The following is a 17,137-nucleotide window of genomic DNA, read 5'->3' on the forward strand; positions in this document are numbered from 1 at the left end:
TATTATTGGCCAATATATTGGTGCATCTCTAATTGAAAACCACTGGTCCTAGTCAAAAAAAGCCTATTCACACGTTTTTCAGTTTGTGTCTATAGCACAGATGCTACATGATTTACTCACCATTGATTAATAATTAGGGTTAGGAATTTGTTCAAATCAAAAGTGTGTTTGCCTTAACAAGCACCATAATAATGAGTCCTCAGTTTACCCTGGAGAATGTTCCTTAAACGTATTCTACTCTCCTTCAGAAATGCTCAGTCTGTTTTTTCTCATTTAATGATTCGCTTATCACTGGACCATTCAGGACTTTGTGCTCCAGGTTGCATGACATCTCATTTGCTTCCTGCCGTGGACACAATGTCAGGCTAATGAAAATCCCATGGGGTAGCAATGGAGGAGATTAACCGCTAATTTGCTCCCTTTGTCACAAGCAATAATTTTGCCCTGTTGTACAAAGGTTCATTGATTGAGGTCGGTAAATTCTCCTGCCATAGATTAAAGAGAGAAAACCTCATCTGAACTGCTAGCTCTTGGAGCATGAAGAATCTTGCCCAAACGAGATATTTGGATAAATGAAGAATGAGGATAACGATAGAAAGAGAGGTATAATCAGACATTTAACACATTTATCATGCTCATGAGGCTTGATACCTTCACAGCCATTCAAGGTCATGTGATCAAGCTGTGTTCTGTAATTTATAGTAGGCTATTGTGCTTATCTTAAATATCTCCCGAATGGTTTCTTTTTGGTTTAAAGGGATAATCTAAAAATGAAAATTCTAATGTTGTTCCAGACATGTATGACTTCTGTGAAAAGAAGATATTCTGAAGACTGTTTGTAGTTGTTATTCACCATCACCATCACTGCCCACTCATTCTCTATCACCGCCCACTCAGCATTTCTTCCGTTCATTATCCCCGGATTACTAATCACTGTCACCTGTATCCCTTCACCGGAACTGTTATTATACGAACACTCTCCCCACAGTCACTTGTCTGGTCTCGTCAATACAAGATCACAGACTCCCCGTTCACTTACCTGAGACGCTCATACTTACCTGCTGCAAGCCACTTCCTTCTTCACCGATCTTCCATCATCGTTATCTGCAAAGAGAGCGATAAGAGGACTGTTACCACTTCAAGTTGTCTCCTGCTTTGACACTTCTGTTAATAAAGCTTTGAACTCACCATCTCGTCTGTTCCGTCTCTGATTCCTGATGCAGAATCCGTTGGAGCCTGGAGAGGGTCCATCATCGGATAATCATCCGATCGCCGCTGTATTCACTCCACCACCACCACTTCCGAAACCTCCCGCTGCTTCGATCACTGCCTCTGCGAGTCTCATGGCCCGGCCAGCACCCTAGTCTGGTGAGGCGGAGAACTGCAGTGGGTTTCTTCTTCAAGTATCCTTGTATATGGCTATGAATGATCAATCATCAATTCCAGAGTGACACCGCCCATGTGGCCTTCATTCTATCCTTGTTATCTGGTCAAGCATTTCGATGGGCCCAGTCTTTATGGGCATCGGATTCTCCGGTGGTTAAATCCTACTCTGGTTTCAAACGGCACTTTAAAGAGGTTTTTGGTCAAACTGTTTCCGAACTGTCCATTCATGATCAACTATTTAACCTTCATCAAGGAGATTCATCTGTGAGCTCATATGCCCTCCAGTTCTGCACTCTTGCTGCGCCTAGCGGCTGGAATGAAGTCGTGCTGATCACAGCCTTTCGACATGGATTGAATCCTAACATCTGCCATCTGCTAGTTGTGTATGAGGACAGCATAAGATTAGAGAATCTTATTCAAGAGACCATCCGGACTTCCCAATGCCTCACTGCTTCTGATCGGTCAGAACCCACTGTAAGTTCTCTGCCCCTGGTTCCATCAGTCACTCCTATGTACCTATGGAAGTTGGCTCCACTCATCTTTCCGTTTCTGAATGCCAAGGCTGAATTCAAAATTCTCTCTGTCTATACTGTGCCTCGGACAAGCATTTCCTCAGTTCTTGCCCTGTTCGACCACTGCGGAAGGTGGTAAGTTCCATTCAACTTTCCCCGAAGATTGAGCCTCTAATGCATACTATCATACATGTCTTAACCTCCTGTGTCTTTCTCCCAGATCAAGCCCCCGTTGACGGTCAGGCGGGGAGCTTCATATTCACCCAGTTTTTCCAAAAACTAAATATCTGACAATGCCGTCTGCCTCAAGATCTTCCATTCCAAACCATACAAGGCAAAGCTCTAGGTCAAGGTCAAATTCGCCATCACACACACACTCTAACTTCGCGCAGATCTCTCTGATGGTGCTGGAGAAGTCCACCACGGACATCATCCTGGGACGCCCCTGGCTAGTTCAACATCAGCCAGTACTCCACTGGGGAACCTGGGAAATACTCTGTTGGGGTGAAGATTGCCATGCATCCTGCCTCAGTTCTATCCAGAAAAACCCTTCTTCATTTCGTTCCAAGTCATTTATGGGTAAATCCAAAGTTCCTGTCTGTTCCACCTCGGTTGAGAGACCTGAAGTCCAGGTCCAAGTCGAGATTCCAGTGGAGTACTGGGCATTCCAGGATGTCTTCAGTAAGGCTCTGGCAACTAAATTACCACCTCACCGGCCGTTGGACTGTGCCATCGAGTTGCTACCTGGAGCCACTCTTCGTAAAGGTCGCATCTACCCTCTGTCCATCCCGGAACAAAAGGCCATGGAGGAAGCCCTATGTCAGGAGTTTATTCAACCATCTACCTCCCCTGCCGCTTCGAGCTTCTTTTTTTGTGGCCAAAAAGGACGGAGGCTTGCGGCCGTGTATCAACTGCCTTCATCTCAATTCTCAAACTGTTAAACTTCCTCTGGTCCCAGCCACCCTGGAAAAGCTGCGTGGAGCAAGCATTTGCAAGTTGTAGTTGTTATTCACCATCAACATTCACCATCACCACCCACTCATTCTCTATCACCGCCCACTCAGCACTTGTCCCGTTCATTATCCCCGGCTTACTAATCACCGTCACCTGGATCCCTTCACCAGAACTGCTCTTAAATGAACACTCTCCCCACAGTCACTTGTCTGGTCTCGTCAATACAAGATCACAGACTCCCCGTTCACTTACCTGAGACGCTCATACTTACCTGCTGCAAGCCACTTCCTTCTTCACCGATCTTCCATCATCGATATCTGCAAAGAGAGAGATAAGAGGACTGTTACCAGTTCAAGTTAAGCTTTACTGTTTTGCTGTGTTGTTGTTACTCACCCGTTGTCTCCTGCTTCGACACTTCTGGTAATAAAGCTTTGAACTCACCATCTCGTCTGTTTCGTCTGTGATTCCTGACAATAGTGGGTAACACTTTAGAATACGGTTCCTTCGTTAATGAATAACTACACAAGAACTAATGATGAGTAACACAATATTAACAATCTAGTAACTATTATTAACTAACAAGAAACTCTGATTAACCAAATAGTAAGTAATAGCGCATAGACAAAAGTGGTAGTTCACTATTAAGTAATCAATAACTACTATTTTTTTAATACTTCCCAGAGAACTACTGAAAAAGTTTATTAACAATCTAGTAACTACTATTAACTAAAATAAACTCTTATTAAAGAATTAGTAAGTAGCTCACAGATGAAAGTGTTACTATATACTTCTGTGGGAATTACTAATTATTTGGATTCGTATTGTAAAGTGTAGATCATTGGAACTAACTAGTAATGACTCAAGTGTTACTAAAGACAAAAAGTATACTAAAGTTCACCAAAAATCTCAAATGTTTGCACAAATCATGACTAGATCATGTAGTAACACTTGAGTCATTACTAGTTAGTTCCAACGCTCTTCACTTTATAATACAAATCCAAATAATTAGTAATTGCCACAGAAGTATATAGTAACACTTTCATCTGTGAGCTATTACTTACTAATTATTTGGATCTGTATTATAAATTGAAGATCATTGGAACTAACTAGTTATGATTTAAGTGTTACTACATGATCTAGTCATGATTTGTGCAACCGTTTGAGATTTTTGGTGAACTTTAGTATACTTTTAGAAAATGTCTTTAGTAACAATTGAGTAATTACTAGTTAGTTCCAATGATCTTCACTTTATAATACGAATCCAAATAATTAGTAATTCCCACAGAAGTATCTAGTAACACTTTCATCTGTGAGCTATTACTTACTAATTCGTTAATAAGAGTTTCTTTTAGTTAATAGTAGTTACTAGTAGTTATTATTAATAAACTTTTTCAGTAGTTCTCTGGGAAGTATTAAAAAAAATTGAAGTTATTGATTAGTTAATAGTGAACTACCACTTTCATCTATGCGCTATTACTTACTAGTTTGTTAATCAGAGTTTCTTGTTAGTTAATAATAGTTACTAGATTGTTAATATTTTGTTACTCATTTGTTCTTGTGTAGTTATTCATTAACGAAGGAACCGTATTCTAAAGTGTTATCCAATAGTGTTTTATACAATGAAAGTCAGTGGTGTGCGATATCATTGATATGAAAAAGAAATCATGTCAAAATGTGTATTCCAAAGAAAGTCATCAGTTTTAGAATGAGTTCACAATGACAGATTTATAAATTGCAATGCAAAATTATTCATTAAGCATGTTAAATACTACACAAAAAATTATACCTCACCTAGCCTTTGAATATGTGTATTCACAAGCAATTACATACTACATTTATGGTGCTTGTATGTGTATTATACTTATTCAAAACAGCTGCCTTTCATAATTTTATTTTATATATTTTTATTTATTTATTTATTTATTTTTTGCAAGATGGCAGTGATGTAATTATCTCATGATTGACATTGCAATTATGTTACAATGCTAATCACATAAATAAATACAGACCTGAAATTACATGATTACACATACCCCAACTGCATTCTCTTAATCAGCACTTGGGTACTTTATCTTCATAAAGATCCAGTCATGGTCAAGACGCCTGTAGAAAAGACAAGAAAATCACTTGCTTGATGGAGTGAAAGCACTCAGAGCATCCGCTATTTTATGCAAATTAGATCACTAGGTGCATTTGTATTTCCTACTGTTGAGCTTATGGAATAATTTCATGAAACCTTCAATCTGCTGACCTCAGAGCAACATATTATGCATTCATTAAAATATTTTCTTTCGTCTCAATGAATAGCTCATGAAAACACTTATTCATCGCTCTCTCTCTCCTGCTTACCTTGTTTAAAGCACGTTCAGAGCTGGTTTGGCTTATGGGAATACAGTATGTTCTCACTGAGACCGTCACCATTATAATCGGAGGTTGCAATACATAGTCAAACCTCTGTTCATAAGATAGCAATTTTAGAGCAGCAGGGAGGAGATGGCCACGATTAAATTACAATGTGCTTGCTGACACTCTTTGTGATCTAATTGGCTGGAGTTTAACATATTTTATCTGGTTTTGTTTGAAGGACAAATTTACTTAGGAATTGTATGGTAAAGCTTTATTGACAGTCTCTGCACCGTGTTATAGATTACCTCAGATTATCTCAACACTGCAACATTTTGTAAAAAGAAGTACATTTTGATTTCATGGCAACTTTAAATAAAAACAGCAAATAAAATCACTCTATTCTGACTAGGCTGTCACTAATCTGTGTCAACTTTGTGGCTAATGTGTGCCATTTAGCTAAGGAAAACTAATCTGAATAATTAACAAGCACATGATTTCTAAATGGGGCCATGCAATTTAAACAAAGGAACATTTTCCTTAGTGAGCACTCAGATAATTGACAAATGCAAGTGAAATTAAAATTACAGCTGGAGTCCAAATGAGAGAAAGCACACTGTGCATGCATATTGGGATGTTTCTGAATGGGGTCCATGCAGCGTTCACACACAGAAAGAGAGAGAAATTGCACACAGGTTATAACAAAGATGATAAAAAAAAAAAAAGAAAAAAAAAAGGTCAAAATGAAAACTGCCTCGTGGTGGGCATTTGATTTATGCTGACTAAAGGTAATCTTCATTTGCTGACTGGTTGTTAGGTTGAAGTTCAAGGATGAATCTGTGAGATTAAACACACTCTGATGTTAGACCTAACAAATACATGTAGTTCCTACCCAAAGTCACAACATACGGGCATTTGCCGACCCCGCGCCATTTCTGTGGGCATGCTGTGGGCAGAACATTAGAAGAAGCTGAAACAAGTTCATTTCGTTTTAAAAAGTGAAAATGGTCATCTCCTGCTGGATCAATGGATATTCAAACCGTGCCAGAGGTTCAGTTAAATTTGGACTTTTGATACTTCATGAATGTGAGAAGACTACGCTTTTGTCAGAACAACGACGGAGGATATGGTTGGCGATGATAAACAGGGGTTGTATGAATATTTTTGCTTTTAAATGGTGTGTGGTATGTGTGTGTGAGAGAGAGAGAGAGAGACTGAGTGAGTGAGAGTGAGAGTTATCTTGGTTGGGTGACGGTTGTAGTTTACAGTTGGACAAAAGCACAATGTTGTGTTTTATTGCGAGTGTACACCAACATAAGTTAACACTTTGCAGTTTGAATGATCTCCTGTATGAACAAAAATGACGAGGTATTAAAAACATACAAAACCAACATTGTTTCCACTGTTCGAGCACCGAACTATATGAATACATGTACCGTTCCACTCCTATTCTTCAGTGTACAAATAAGTAAATGGATATTACAGTAAGCACCGGTGACTGTTTTAAGGAGAACTTAGGAATTAAGTTGTCAAAGCTATGGCTTTTTAATAGACAGATAGTCTAGAATATCTTCGCTATGATGACTACTTTTCTTCCACACCACAGGAATTTTTTATGCACGTAAAGCGTCTTTGCATTAACTTAACATTGAAATCATTCGCGCCTGACGCGCTATTCGTGTCCGATGTAAACGTACCATTAAACAGTTTGGATAGCTGTTAATATGAGAGTTATGAGACATTAAGAGATTTAAGTATTGTATTACATGAGCAGCTGTCAGCCACTTTCATTTTTAAAAAGTAGCTCTCAAATGAAAAAAGGTTGGAAACCACCATATGAACTTCCACAAATGAACTTCTAAATTACTGTGTTTTTATGGTTTGAATGAGTGCATGTCCCTATGTACCATGGGGTTAAGATTTGTCTGGTTAGTCCAGTTAACCCCAGCTGGTTAAGGCAGAATCTATACAGCTAATGGGCTATATGCCCAGATGCACTACTTCCTGAACTTCAGCCAGCTCCTTGTTTCCTGTATGCCATTATTGGCCAAATTGATTAATTCAGGTGTACCTGACCTCAGTAGTCATGGCAACAATAATCAGACACACCTGAATTAATCCATTTTTCCAATAATGGCAGACAGGAAACAAGGAGCTGGCTGAAGTTCAGGAAGTAGTGCAGCTGTGCATAAAACCAATTCAATGGAATTCAATGGCACCCGGTGGCTATTTTTGGTACTACGCCTAAAGAGTTAATTTTATGTTTTAACAAAATGAATCATGCCATGAAACAAAGCAGGAGATGCATTTGTGGGAATAATCTGGAAAATAAAGACCTATAGGCCTATACTTGCTTCAGGTGGACATATCTCCAGGTGATGATAATTATTAAGTTAGAGCTCTGAGGAAATGCTAATGCAAAACAAACAATTCAAAGTCCCAAAAAACTGTCATTTAGGCCTATATGAAGTTGTAATCCTGTTGCCTTAATTATGGATTTTTTCTTAGAAAAAATAATTTATTCTTGGCTCATTGTTTCTAATGCAGATAAGTATTCTACTCTGTATTACAGTATTTATTATTTAGTATTATACAGCAATTTTATTTTATGTGTATCTTAATAGACAACATGTTTTCAAAAGAGCTTTACAACCTTGTCAGAGCTAATGATAATATTAGTAAATTTTAGTATGTTTTAAGCCCATTTGTCAACTTTAATCATATAAACGTAATTTTCCAACAACAAAAATGTGGCTAGTAAAAGTGCTGCATGGCTAGTAATTTTGGAAAACCACTAGCCAAATTAGCTAGTGAGCAAAAAAAGTTAATGTCAAGCCCTGATGGTACTCCTCTGGCACGTTAGACAAATCCCCTGTTTCTTCCTGAAACACACAAACAGGCACAGACGGACAAGCAGACACAAGACAAGACTTGTGACATTCCTTGCTCCACTCCAGTATAGCTTTATGATGCCAGTCCACTTGGGGGTTTTGACGGATGAGCCAGGGGTGTCCAAGAACGATGGGTGCCAAGGGTGAATCCAGGATATAAAAAAAATGTGTGTCAGTGTAATTGCCAGAAGTAATGAGAGTGATGTCTTCGGTGGTGAATGAGATGGTGGGAAGTTCAATTAAGTATGTGTACAGCGATCTTCTGTGTGAGTGGTCTAAGTGGAATATGAATTTATGTGCAAACGTGCTGTCCATAAAATTACCTTCAGCCCCAGAGTTGCTCGACAGTCGTGCTGGTGAACTGGCCATCTCAGTCTTTCCGGAAGTAGTGTAGATGTGGATGAGGTCTTCTCGGCGGAGATCCCGCCCGATAGTAGCCTCATAATTACTATTGGGCTTGACCTTTTACCGGGCAGTTATAAGCGAAATGTCCCGAACCTCCACAGTATAGGCAAAGTCCCTGGGATCTCCGCCTCTCCCTCTCCTCCCGGGAAAGCCGAGCTCGACCCACCTGCATGGGTCCGTGATCGAAGACAGGGCTGACCACGTCCCTGCCACTGGACAGTTGACCCTCTATCCCTCCAGGAGGACGAGACTCTGCCTCCGACTCAGGAAAGTCAAGCATCCACCCATAGGGCCAACTCGATCAACCCGTTCAACGACGTGGGGAGGTCCAGGGCGTAGATCTCCCTCTGGATGCAGTCAGCCAACCCATGCAGGCACATGTCATACTCGCGCCTCCTCGCTCCAATGACGTTTGGCCGCCAGGGTTTGGAACTCGATGGAACTCTCTCCTTGACGTAGGTCGGCCAGCACCCTAGTGGTCTCTCTTCCCGCAACGGCTATATCAAACACTCTTCTAATCTCCGCGGAGAGAGTCTGAAACGAGGCACAGCAAGGGTCTTGATTCTCCCACACCACCATTACCCATCATGCCGCCTTCCCGGACAGTAACATGATGACAAAGCCCACCTTGGCTTATTCATTCTAGAACGTCCAGGGAGCGAAACGCATGGAACATCTTGTCAAATAAGCTCTATAGTATACTTACTTACCCGCATAGGGCTCCGGGACTGGTAGGCGTGGCTCAGAGGGTGCGAAGATCTCCGGTGGTGTGGGAGGAATGACTGGTGTGGGTGGCATAGCGGGAGCTCGAAGAAGTTGGACATGCTGGGTGAGCTCAGACGCCTGCATCACCAAGGCTTGAATCACACGACCTGTGTCATTGATATTCTGCTCAAGTGAGTCCATTCTCCTTACGCTGTGGTGAATGAACTCATCCAGCGTGGTAGAGGACTCTCCTGCTGCTTCCATAGCTTGGTCAGATCGTTCTGTCATGACTGGTAATCAGAACAGGAAGCAAATGCAGGTACTCAAGTATTTATTTGGAAAAGGCACAAGAACTTGAATTGACACGGGTGTGGATGGGTAACGCAGCGACTTCGATGGTCAGCATGCGATGAATGAACCACTAATCGTGTTTGGAGGAAGACGAATGATGAGTATCATCCTAAGAACACCATCCCTACTGTGAAGCATGGGGTGGTAGCATCATGCTTTGAGGGTGTTTTATCTGCACATGGGACAGGGCGACTGCACTGTATTAAGGAGAGGATGACCGGGGCCATGTATTCTGAGATTTTGGGGAACAACCTGCTTCCCTCACTTAGAGCATTGAAGATGGGTCGAGGATGGGTCTTCCAACATGACAGTGACCCGAAGCACACAGCCAGGATAATGAAGGAGTGGCTCTGTAAGAATCAAGGTTCTGGCATGCCCTAGCCAGTCTCCAGACCTAAACCCAATAGATAATCTTTGGAGGGAGCTCAAACTCCATGGTTCTCAGCAACAGCCCAGAAACTGATCTAGAGAAGATCTGTGTGGAGGAGTGGGTCAAAATCCCTCTTGCAGTGTGTGCAAATCTGGTGAAAAACAGGAAACATACGGGAAACGTTTGACCTCTGTTATTGCAAACAAATGCTTCTGTACCAAATATTAACATTGATTTTCTCAGGTGTTCAAATACTTATTTGCAGCTGTATCATACAAATAAATAGTTTAAAAATCATACATTGTGATTTCTGGATTTTTTTTTAATAATGTCTCTCACAGTGGACATCCACCTACAGTGACAATTTCAGACCCCTCCATGACTTCTAAGTGGGAGAACTTGCAAAATAGCATGTCTCACCCAGTAACCATTCTGTGTGGGCTCCTCACTCCTCCATCACACCACAGCCGAGATAATTCCCGTTGAGCATGCTCGTCCCTCTGTAATAGACCAATCAGCAATGTCAATGGGGGTTCCCCCAGAGGATAAGATGTCGATGGCAGCATCCGAGGGTGAGCTGGCCTCTGGAGATGACGACTCGGGTGTGTTATCTCTTGTCAATCTCTTCAGTCTCGGTTGGAGGATTGGTATCTCGGAACTGGTCTGAGCTCGCCGCCTCAGTGCTTTTCTTTTCTGAAATGCACAGAGAGCTTATCAGGTGGTGAATGGCATCGTCCTCTGCCCCCTTTGGGCAAGCCGCCCCCTCTTGTATGCCAAAGGTTGATCAGCCTGGTTGATATGGCGAATGTGGGTTCCGTTCCTGGTCTCCCCAATTTCCCAGGTTGGGCTAGCTGGTGATGCCGCGGAGAACTGCGTCCAACAGTTATTTGCTGCCCAAGCACAGACAGAGGCATCCAACACATCCTGCCCTGGCGGCCCGCTGCTGACTCCACTCCATTGCCGGTGGAGCTGGCTGCTGCTCCTGCTGGGCCTCTGCAGCAGCCGGCCACAGTAGGGACGCCCAGCCCGCTCCAGGCACTGCCAAGCCAGGTGGCAAGTGAGAGCATTTCAGAGCGGGCTGCCCAGGATGAAGGATGATGCTCTTTGAGTTGAGTCCAAAGAGTGGATCAAGCGGTACCCACACTTCAAGGAAAGAGCAAATCCCTCTGTTCCTGGGTCCCAAGAGGGGAAGTCTGGCGGTGTGTGACACTGTAAAGCCTTGCACCCCTCAACCCTCTCTTGTTCGCCAGCATGACAGCTGGGTGCGGTTCGAGGACCCGGTCATCTGCTTTCTCACGCATCCCTGGCCGTCTCGTAGAAACAGGTAAGTGTCATGTATCACACCCAGACCCTGCTTCTGACCGCTTCCAGGCCTTCCGAGTCGGGTCCCTGTCCTCCACCTTGCTTCCCCACCACGAGTATGTCTGCCATCAGACTCAGTTACGATTCAGTTCGCTGGCTTCCACCCTGGCTCAGTGATATTAATCATACCTAGGTGTTGAGCTAAGATGCTCCTAAAGTTAGTGATAGTCATCACACCTACGTGTTGGGCATTGCTCCTGTCCTGTGTGCGCACGTCGCAGTCCTACTGGCGAAGGATGCGATGTAGCCTTTCCTCCAACCGATATGAAAACTGGTTTCTATAAACCTGTATTTCATTGTACCTTAGAGTGGTGGGTTACGGCCGTCTTAGACCTGTGTCAACTGAAACGGGCCCTTTCGGAAAGCCTCCATTAAATTGCTAACTCAGATGCCTTTCCAAATGCTCCGTCCCCTAGATGGCCTGCAGCGTTTTACCTGAAGGACAGTTCTTCAGATCTCAATCCCTCCACTCCAAAGTTCATTCTGTTTTCTTGCGTTTGAAGGAGCGAAGTATCCTACCCTTCGAGTGCTCCATAGCCAGTTGGGTCTACAGGTCAACTGGAAGAGAGTATTCTCATCAAAAAAACTGAGAATACTGAGTATTCTCATCAAACTCTCATGTTGAGCAGAAATGCTCCTGAAACTCAGTGAAGTTTATCACACTCAGGTGTTGAACAGAAATGCTCGTTTAGCTCAGTGAAATTCATTACACTTAGGTATTGAGCATAAATGCTCTTGAAGCTCAGTGATCTTCACATGTAGTGTTGTGCAGTGCTCCTGTCTTGTGTGCGCCGGTCGCTAGCACTTATTGTGCCAGGTCAGGAGTGGAGCAGGTCTTGATACTTGCCCCTTATGACCCAATCAGACCTTGCTCCCCTCTACAGCCTTCCTGACTTCCCCTGAACTTGTTTTAGGGACAGGCACGATGGCACCCGCGTTCTAACCCCTGGAGAATCCGGGCCGGTACTACTCTGGACGCGGAGGTTCAGGTGGCTATCTCAGGAATATGTGGTAGTTACCATCACTTCTGCGAGCACCCCCTAAGGGAGGTAGAGTGCTTATGCTTAGAAGTGGAACCTATTCGTTGAGTGAGTCTTCTCTCCGTGAGGAGATCCTGAAAGCCTTCGATCATTTTGATCATCTCTTTCCTGCAAGTTGAGTGGAGAAGGCTGTTCCTCCACCTTCAAAATGATGTTGCCGCTGTTTTGGCGCACATCGTTATGCTGTCGCTTGGAAAGCACATATTGATCGTCAGGTTCCCGAGTGAGCTAGGAAAATATAACCCTGTGTCCCTCTTTATCATCTTAGTCCTTATCTCTGGTGCAACTGTACTGCCGAGACCGCCCCTGAGCCACCACAGGCAGTGAGTTAAAAATTCTGTGTATACAGTTATGCTATTCGCATGGTCTCTAATAGAGGGTAGGGACTACTCACGCTGACTACTCACCCCGGCCTGGATTGTGCCCAAGGTTCCTACCTCTCCCGTAATAGGATCAGGTGGTGAGCCTGCAAGCGCTTCCCAGTAGAAGGCAGATCCAGCCCTGGCTTTTTCCGTCCGTCCACTTCATAGCGGTTAAACGTGTACAGAACGCAAGCCTTAGTCCTCAGACCAGCTCTTATCTGTTAGATTCAGCAGAGAGGGAAGGCTGTTTCCAAGCAAAGTTGGCCCACTGATGGTGGCTGCCTTTAATTCGGTGAAAAAATCTGAGAAGCTCATGTCCTCTTAGGTGTTATAGAGCTCCTAATGAGTGTGTGTTCCACCTGGGCGTTGACTGAGTGCTTTGTTGACAGATTCTAGAATTGGGGGCTGGGCGACCCCTAGTTTGCTTCCGTGGGCTCCCTTCTCCTGAAGCCAGTTTCACCATGAGCCTGGTTCAAGTGTCGACTTGCTGCGCCATTCCCCTCCTAGAGTCTGCTCTGCCATCATTGTCCGGTGAGTCTCCCCCCTGTCATAGGCTGGAGACACCCCAGTGACATTCCATATGTTGTACTGCCTGGTCATCCGCCCAGTTCATATGTGTATTCTCCACGTTACCTACCTCCAGGTTCGATGTGGCTTCAGCAGCGTCCCTTCCTTCCAATGTCCGTGGAACGCTTTCCCAGTGGTCCTGTAGGAACAGCAGACTACCGCTGGACCACTGCTGACTCGGGGTTATGCTCAGCTCCTCAGCAAAAAAACAACTAGTGTGTGCATCCACTCCCGAGTGTGTGATGCGAATCCCATATGCCAATTCCATTTGGCTCCCTGACGCTATCCCCATTCAGTCAGCGGTTGACTACGTCCTCCATTCCCTCCTTCAGGGAACGGTAGGTTGCATAGGCAACCAGGACTTTCAATCAACTTGAATTAAACTGAAACTCTAAAGTGTGAAGAACTATGGATCCTCATTATCTATATGAATCTGGGACATTTTAAAAACGATTAAATATGGGATCAAATGACCTCAAATTCACTATAAAAATGACCTAATAAACATTACAGTAGCAGCCTACATCCTAAGGGCCGGTTCACATATCGCGTCTTTTGCGCGCTCAAGTTCGTTATTTCAAATGTAGGCGCGCGGTATGCGCGCTCATAATGGAAGCATTGCGGTCACGGTGCGACGCGCTCGTTTTTTCCATGCGCGTCCGCGCCGCGTCGAGATAAAAAGATCTCAACTTTTCAGAATACCGCAAGCGCACCATACAGGTCATGTGACAAGAACCAACTGAAGCGCAACCGCCCTGGCGCTTTGCAAAATAGAGAATGCGACGCGCCCAGCGTTTTCTACGCGTTTTTAGGCGCTATATGTGAATCCGGCCTAAGTCATTTCAGGTGGAAATAGCTGCAAAATAACAACTGTATGTTTTTTTGTTTTTTGTTTTCTGCCATGAAAAATGGAGTTGGAATGTCCTCGACAGATTTTAAAGAAGGGGAAATCCATAATGTACAAGTTCAGATGTTATTTTGCATTCAACAAAGACAAGTGCTCTGTCAGTGTGTGTGCGTGTTTGCAAAGCTGAAGCACCTTTGATGTTCAAGAAAGAGCCGTCAGAAGTGTCGGGCTTAAGCAAATCAAGTCCTGATGCAAAACGAGCCCTAAATCCATACAATAAGACATGGGAACAAGCTGCACTCAGGACTAAGATAAAAATTGCTTTCTCTCTGTTTTCTCACTACAAATTCATATTCATATGTCTGGAATACAGCCTTCAGTGTACAACTGGGTCCTTCAGGGCTTTAGCAACCTGGGGATATTTAGAACGAAAGGAAAGGCTACTTTATCCACAATCACATGAGTGAGCTTTTTTAATTATGTTATGATTACAGTTATTGTCCTTGGTGTGAATGCACCTTAAGAACTGAATGTTTTCACTATTGAACGGAGTAAAATCTTAAATGCTGCTTTAATTGAGGGCACACAGCATGAAGAAAAGAAGAAAACTCAGAGAAAAGAAATCATGGAGAAATATTTTCTCAACAGAGAGTGAACAAAACAGAGAATTACATTTGAGATAGAGGCTGTGACGGGGAAAACAGGAAAACATATCAAAGGTCTCTGTATCTAGTTCACTCCTGGGTGCTTCTGAAATGGTGCACATCTCTACATGAAAGGAACCACGCAGACTGGTTTATTTCATAGCTTGCATTTAAAACAATGTTTTGTCTGGGATTTGATACATACATAACATTAACTGTGACATATTGCTGCTTCACTCACTGTTTGAATGGGTGGAGGTGCAACTTTTTTAATATAAAAAAAAATTAAAAGCATCTCGGTGTCAATGAACTAGTAACAATGTTCTAAAAAAGTTTTAGCTGTAAAACTATAGCATCTAGGTGTCACTTGGTTGCTAAAAATAGATGTATATTTCTTTAGCAACCTAGTGACACTTTCTTTTTTACTTACTCTGACACACAACCTTACAGACTAAGTAGACTGTTACAAGAATAAGCTGCAAAAAGAAGCAGTCTTTACCCAAAAATGTTGTTTCAAACCTGTAGGAAAACAAAAGATGATATTTTGAAAAATTTCATTATTTTCTCAGACTTTTTTGGAATGACAAGAGTGTGAGGAAATGATAGAACTTTAATTTTTTTGGGTGAACTAACACAAGTCAAAAGACTACTAATGGCTAACTACACTTTTTTTAATCACATCACTTTGATTACATTCTCTGGTTCATGTTTTGGCTGTTCTTATTATTTTCCTTGCAAGGTAAAGGAAAATGGCATTTAATGCAAGTGTCTGATTTTATTAAAATCAAAAGGCATAAAAAGTGGAGAAAGAGGAGTGGAGAAAGTGCAATCACATGCTGATTGGTCTGTTGTTTTACAACAATCTTAACAAAACTGAAGTGTTTAAAGGTTTGATGTGTATCATAAGTAAACACTAAATCATTTTTGAAGGCATGCTGGGGTGTTCGGAGTGGTTTATTTCTCATTTTTTTCTTTACAAACTAATTTGCAAAACCCTAGCAACCACCTAAACTGTTCAGACTGGTCGCTATGCAGTTGCTAAAATGTTGAGAATGGTGTTTTGCTGGGAATTTTCTTACTGGTCCAGGTCCAACAGGTCTAAAGATTTGTTCTTGTTGTAACCAAATCATGATGACAGGAAAGAAAATGAAAGTGTCTAGGGTGTTGCTTAGCAGTTGCTAAAGAGTTCAGGGGTGTGTTTCCCCAAAATCAACTATGGTTACAAGTTCTGTTGAACTCAGTTGATAACAACATATTTGGCTTTGGGAAACACACCCCAGAGTGGTTGCTACCCAGTTAGCACAAGGCTATTTGATGTGCTATTTACATCTGGAAGACGTATTTCTAAGAGTGTTTGCTCATCTGCAAGACGTCTATAGGACGTTTCCTGTCAGATGTCAAATAGACGTTTATAAGATGTCAGTTTAACATGCATTCTAAATCATTACATCTTAGAGACATCTTCTAATCGTCTATTTGACATCTGCAGGAAACGTATAGACGGCTTGCATATTCCAGGAATCTGAAAGAAGAGCAAAACATTACTAATTTAACAAACTCTGTTAGAGGAGGGCAGGGTGATGGATTTGGGTTGCTGAAGGCCAAAAGCCATCTGAAAGCCGGTAACAAAGAGTGAAAGTGCATAGCTACCCTTACCAAAATAAAGTATACTTCAAGTTTATTTAACTAAGTATACTTAAGTAAAGTACAAGTATTTCTCCCAAGTATACTGGACATACCAAGTATACTAAGATCATAGTACTAGTAGTATACTTGTAAGTATACTAATTTAATACTTCTTGGGACTAAATTGGCCCACTTTTTAGTATATAAAAGTATACTTTTAAGTATACTTAAAGTGTAAGAGTGGTAAACTTTGAGTTCACAACTAGTTTACTTCAAAGTTTTATTTTGTACTGCAGTTATACTACAAGTGAACTTATAGATATACTTCTAGTTTACTAGTTATATACTTCTAGCCTGGATTTTTAGTTTATGAAAGTACACTTTTAAGTATACTACTCAGTAAACTACTAGTTCAATAGTTTTTATACTATAAGTGTACTTGTAAGTTTTCTTTCAGTGAACTTAACATCATACTTATAGTTTACTATTTATATATTATTTTTTACGCTGTGTTATATGAAAAAAAAAACCCAGCATGGTTCATATACAGCAACCATATATCTTTCTTACTTAAATTGGCCAGAATTACCTTATGTGTTTCATGTAAGACCAATACATGTCCTATAGAAAATCAGACCGATTATGGCCCCTTTCATACTAAATAGCACACATACAACTTATAGGGGAATTTTGTGTCGTATACGAATACTGTAAAAGTCTTATATGAGTTGTACATGACAAAAGTATCGAATGGTGTATGGTACTTGTAGAA

At 42.0% G+C, this 17,137-nt stretch overlaps 1 long non-coding RNA gene across 3 annotated transcripts in view; it reads left to right on the top strand.

The window, feature by feature from the left end:
- Positions 1-17,137, top strand: part of LOC148977183 (uncharacterized) — a 67,215-nt gene that overhangs the window by 7,282 nt on the left and 42,796 nt on the right. Inside the window, exons 3-4 of one of the 3 annotated variants that reach the window (XR_016145577.1) lie at positions 795-2,033; positions 2,119-3,299. The exons of 1 other annotated variant lie outside the window; for it this stretch is intronic. This is a non-coding gene — a long non-coding RNA (uncharacterized LOC148977183). Of the gene's footprint in view, positions 1-794; positions 2,034-2,118; positions 3,300-17,137 lie in introns of those variants that run through there. One more of the 3 variants, XR_016145576.1, reaches the window with a different exon arrangement.

Source organism: Pimephales promelas, chromosome 11, assembly GCF_988280905.1.
Source record: "Pimephales promelas chromosome 11, fPimPro1.hap1.1, whole genome shotgun sequence".
NCBI lineage: Eukaryota > Metazoa > Chordata > Actinopteri > Cypriniformes > Leuciscidae > Pimephales > Pimephales promelas.